Raw genomic sequence first — 5288 nt, 5'->3', positions numbered from 1 at the left:
CTGACCAGCTTTTTGAATATGCTGATTTCATTTTCCAGCAGGATTTGGCACCTGCCCACACTGCCAAAAGCATCAAAAGTTGGTTAAATGACCATGGTGTTGGTGTGCTTGACTGGCCAGCAAACTCACCAGACCTGAACCCCATAGAGAATCTATGGGGTATTGTCAAGAGGAAAATGAGAAACAAGAGACCAAAAAATGCAGATGAGCTGAAGGCCACTGTCAAAGAAACCTGGGCTTCCATACCACCTCAGCAGTGCCACAAACTGATCACCTCCATGCCACGCCGAATTGAGGCAGTAATTAAAGCAAAAGGAGGCCCTACCAAGTATTGAGTACATGTACAGTAAATGAACATACTTTCCAGAAGGCCAACAATTCACTCAAAAAATTTTTAAACTTCTTATGAAGTATTCTAATTTGTTGAGATAGTGAATTGGTGGGTTTTTGTTAAATGTGACCCAAAATCATCACAATTAAAAGAACCAAAGACTTAAACTACTTCAATCTGTGTGCATTACATTTATTTAATACACTAGTTTCACAATTTGAGTTGAATTACTGAAATAAATGAACTTTTCCACGACATTCTAATTTATTGAGATGCACCTGTAAGTACAAGAATGTAATTAAAAGCACTACTGACTAATTGTACAGATACTAGTTACTTATCATAGAAATACTAGTATCTAAAAAAAACAGGTTCTACTGAAATTGAAAAAGATATTAGTTACCACTGTATTGCTTAATGAAGCTTTTAAAAAGTACAAAAAGAAAAGTCTAACACAATTAATAAACAGATGCTAGTTAGTTTTAAGGAATAAATGTATTGCCATAACACAGGTGGATTTAGTGACATCAAATCTCCTTAACAAACGAGTGATTCAATTTTGTGAATGGTCGTCTAATTGTGATGTGATTAATCAATGTTCTGGATGTCATCAGTGCCACCCAGAGGAACACGTGCCCATGCTCCGCCTCTGGACCACCTCGACGCGGACATACGTGCACCAGCTGCGGCGGCGAACGGTGAGAAACCATGACAATGATGCCCTAACCGCACATTTCCAACGCCTATCCATGATCAAACCGCGAATTTCGTCTAGGTTCACCTATAGCGATCAGCTAAGCAAAGCATCGAGGAAAGGACCGGCAACTATCCGGGCTTCATGCCACGATTTGAGGATGCGAGAGAAACGCACGTACACGGTGTCGGGGGTCATCTTGGCAAGGAATGGCAGGAAAGTCTTTCCTTTGGGATTATGTAACCACGAGCAGCGAGATGTGAGGACGAGCACGACCCTCGCTAAAATGCATCAGTGTCCCGGAAGCCTCGGTTTCTCCTCCCGTTCTCCGCGAGCGCTCTCTATTTACATGCTGCTAGTACGGCACATTCATAGGCGAGTAACGTCACTTCATTATATGCATAAAAATATTACATACATTTTTATTTCTTATTCGTATGACACTATAACACATACTGTTTGCTTTTTAAAGAAACAACTGATTTTATAACTATAAAACTGTATAAATGATATAACTGATAACAACATCTCATGTAATTTGTGTATATTTCACATTTAATAAATACGAGCAAATTTTAAGCAATGTTAAGCAAAGACTCGTGTGTATACTTTTATACTTTGCCAGCATCACAATATGTACCGTATTGACAACTGATTTTATAACTATAAAACTGTATAAATGATATAACTGATAACAACATCTCATGTAATTTGTGTATATTTCACATTTAATAAATACGAGCAAATTTTAAGCAATGTTAAGCAAAGACTCGTGTGTATACTTTTATACTTTGCCAGCATCACAATATGTACCGTATTGTAAGTTGTGGTGTGTCATGTCATTTAGCGCGCAACATCCCCGGGAAGTGTCAGTGAAGTGTCACCCGCGTCCTTCTCGAGCTGCGGCGTCGCTGCGCGCCCGCACGAGGCGCCGGTTTCCCGGTTACAGTGTCATCCCCGCCCGCGCGCAAGGTCAACCGTGCCAAAGGAGCTAAAAACACGGAAAATCTATTTTTCTGCTATATTTTAGACTCTCTGGTAACAATAAGCCATTATTGGCCGTTTTATGTTCAAGAGGTATTGGACAGAAGTTAATCACTTCTGACAGAAAGTATGGCATAAAGTAAACTGTCCAAAAATGCATTGTGCTTTATTAATGTCATTAACAAGTCTCCGCATATTTGCTTTAATAATTCGTGTGAAGGCCACTCTAAACGATTAAATACATTCGTGTAAAATACGTTTCTTGTAGCGCACCGACCGTTAGTCTGTTTCCAAGCCCGGTAATGGCGTCTTTATTCCGGCAGGAGTCACCACGCAGCTTCCGCTGGCCCGAATGCCTCGGCTAGCGAGCAAGCTACTGGCGAAAGTACGAGGAACGTCGCTTACGCCGATAACATTTATGAAGTGATGTCTTCATATTTCCGTATCAAATACCTCCTTGCCGGCAATTCAAGTGTGGATGCATTCACATTTAGATTTTTTGTAGGGATTGTGGCAGTATCAAAAAACGCATTATTTCGCTATAAAATAAATTCTGTCGTGAACATAAATGCTTAAATGTTTAATTCAGTCTTAGTATAATAATACTATGTTTTGGTAAATCAGAATCCCAAACAGAGCTAGGAGCGGCCGCTTGTGCCTTTCCTCGCCCCAGAGCCCTCACTGCAGAGCCGCCATGAATGTTACAAAGACTCGGGGACGAGCAAATTGAAAAACGCTCTAAACGGGCTCAAAAATCATCAAATCACTTACCTTTTTCAATAATCCGTTACGGATGTGCTTATTAACTAGCGACGTGTTCGTGTTAAATGCTTTTATTGTATTTAAGTATCTGTTTTTTTAGCCGTAAACCCCGGGGAGTCAGGTCGAAACGAATCCGACAAAAGGAGCGTCTGGTTCGGTATGAAACTCCGCCCAGCGCCGCAGGGGGAGGAACTCCGAGGGAAAACATGCGAGGAAAAAAGGCGGAGGCTAAAACTTAAAAATAATATTTATTTTTAACATTTTGATACATTTCTGAATGATATTGATGAAATGTTTATTCATTTTGCAACATTTTAAAGCGCTACTTTCTCGAGCCTTAAACTCACCTAAACCGAAGTAGCAAATTACCGTGCATGCATCTAACAATAATAAACGACGTTAATATTAGTATACAATTGCTAGAGAGTTCTCTTTTATGACTGAGCATTTACCAGGACAGAAATATATACTGGTTCCCATGCAAAAGAGCAGGACTCTTTGCCAACCCTGCAAGGACTTTAAGTGCTAAACCGATTAGTTTGGGTGCCCACGTTCATTCTGCTGCCGCTGAGACTCACACAGCCTCCGCGCTCCAAAAACCTCGCCTCTGCAGCCCAAAAACACTCGGTTCTAATTGGTGTCGGGTTTATCTCCATTTGACGTTAAACTGATGTATTGGCGGAGACGATGTAGGTTGACGGCTGCTTGTGCTTAAAGTTCCCATGGCTTGAACTGAGCATAAAGATCACAGTCAGAGAGGCACCGCTTCCTCCGTTTCCTCTCAGCCTGAGTACAAGTGCCATTGACTGTATCTCGCCCTCACGCTCTCTGATTGTACACAATCGTCACGAGATTTCTTTATGTGAAACTGACCAATGGCACGAGGAAAGGAGGAGGCAGCGGTGACTGACTCAACCCCCTCAGATTGACCAGGCCTGAGAGAGATGCTTCATACAGATCACTGGAAGTGTACCACTGATGAGCATTTATTTAGGCAGCATTTTGTGATATATATTGAGCTGGATGTTTCATGAATAGTGAGCATTGGGGGTGTGTGTGATCATTTCTCTCAAGATTCTGGTCAAGGAAAACCTGGAAAAAACAAGTCAAATGGCAATCAAGTTACACATTTTACAAGGTACACAATATACATTTATTGTCATGTTGAGCTTCTAAATATTTCACCAGCTAGACAATGTTCTTATTTCAAATAAAACTTGCTTGATTTATAGTGATTAATGATTTGAGAGTGAATTGTTCTTTTGGGTCAGTTCTTTTTGTTAGGAGTATTTTGTTACTTGTTTCTTGTCCTGAGTCAGTCTTAATGGTTTAAAACGAAATGCTAAAATTAAACAAAAAAAATGTATGCCTGTAGGAAAATTATGCAAAGTGACTAATATTTGAAATTCCATTTATGTAAACTGTTTGTCTAGGTCTAATTGCCTAATCTTTTCCACTGCTTATGGAAAATAAATGTGTGGGAGGTCAGTTTTGAGTCATTATGACACAATTGTTTCATACATTTCCAAAGAAGATATTTTGAAGAATGTTGGTAACCAAGCAGTTGACAGAAGTTATTGACTTCCATGTAGCATAGAAAAATACTATGGAAGTCAATGGTTACCAACATTCTTCAAAATACCTTCTTTTGTGCTCAACAGGAAAAAGAAACTCATACAGGCTTGGAACAATTTGAGGGTGATTAAATGATGATAATAAAATGATAATTTTTATTTTTGGATGAAAAATCCTTTTAACTGAATTTTTTTACTTCCCCAGAAAATGGTATTTGACCAGATTACAGGCATAAACGAGGCATATGTGCAATAATTAATGTTGTGGAAGTGCGTGGGTCAAAGTGAAGTTTGTTTAGGCCTTGTACTCCTGGTTTCTATGTACAGTGTGTATTTCTATGCCTACAGACTTTTTTCCCACTACTATGTAATGGCCATGAGATGGCAGCAGAGGTGCATTAACAGAGCAACCGGGCCTTCGTTATTGTAGATCACTGCCACCACTGCATATGGATTATAACCTTTTTCACTTCATATGTAGCACATGGTGTTTTATTGTCAGTTTGTCCTGTCCTTGTAAAATATGCCATCATAGTACAGAGAACATAAATACTTAGTGCACTAGATGGAGGATACTTGGAGAATATCTACTCTGAAAAGTAAAATATAACCACCAGAGACTTGATATATCTGGTAGTCTTTATAAACTGAGAATAACTTGGGAAAATATTGTAGTGGCATTACCATCTAATGATACTCATCTAACAATACAAGTCAATATGACAAAACATTATAGCACGTCAGTAAGATAACACCAGCAGAATTTCATTATTTATTTGATTTATGTGTGTAAAATTATGATTGTAATAAATAAAAACAAAAGGTATAGTGTTAAATCAGTTCCATTATTTTATTAGGTTTGGGCCTGTACTCTAAACATTTACAAAGCTAAAACAAAGACCATCATTGACATTCTACAGTAATATGTTAATAATCACAAAAA

General features: G+C 38.9%; 1 protein-coding gene across 6 annotated transcripts in view; it reads right to left on the bottom strand.

Annotated features, from left to right (window-relative positions):
- LOC107583949 (nucleolar transcription factor 1-like) overlaps positions 1 to 2947 on the bottom strand; it is a 29049-nt gene extending 26102 nt beyond the window's left edge. For all 6 annotated transcript variants that reach the window (XM_016270321.1, XM_016270329.1, XM_016270348.1 and 3 more), the window contains exon 1: positions 2781 to 2947. The gene's annotated coding sequence lies outside the window, so the exon portion shown is untranslated. The remainder of the gene's footprint in view (positions 1 to 2780) is intronic.
- Between the last annotated feature and the right edge of the window lie 2341 nt (positions 2948 to 5288).

This window comes from Sinocyclocheilus grahami, unplaced genomic scaffold (genome assembly GCF_001515645.1).
Source record: "Sinocyclocheilus grahami isolate Dianchi unplaced genomic scaffold, SAMN03320097.WGS_v1.1 scaffold5.1, whole genome shotgun sequence".
Lineage (NCBI taxonomy): Eukaryota > Metazoa > Chordata > Actinopteri > Cypriniformes > Cyprinidae > Sinocyclocheilus > Sinocyclocheilus grahami.
The sequence above is the reverse complement of the archived record's forward strand: the minus strand, read 5'-3'. Positions and strand labels throughout refer to the sequence as shown.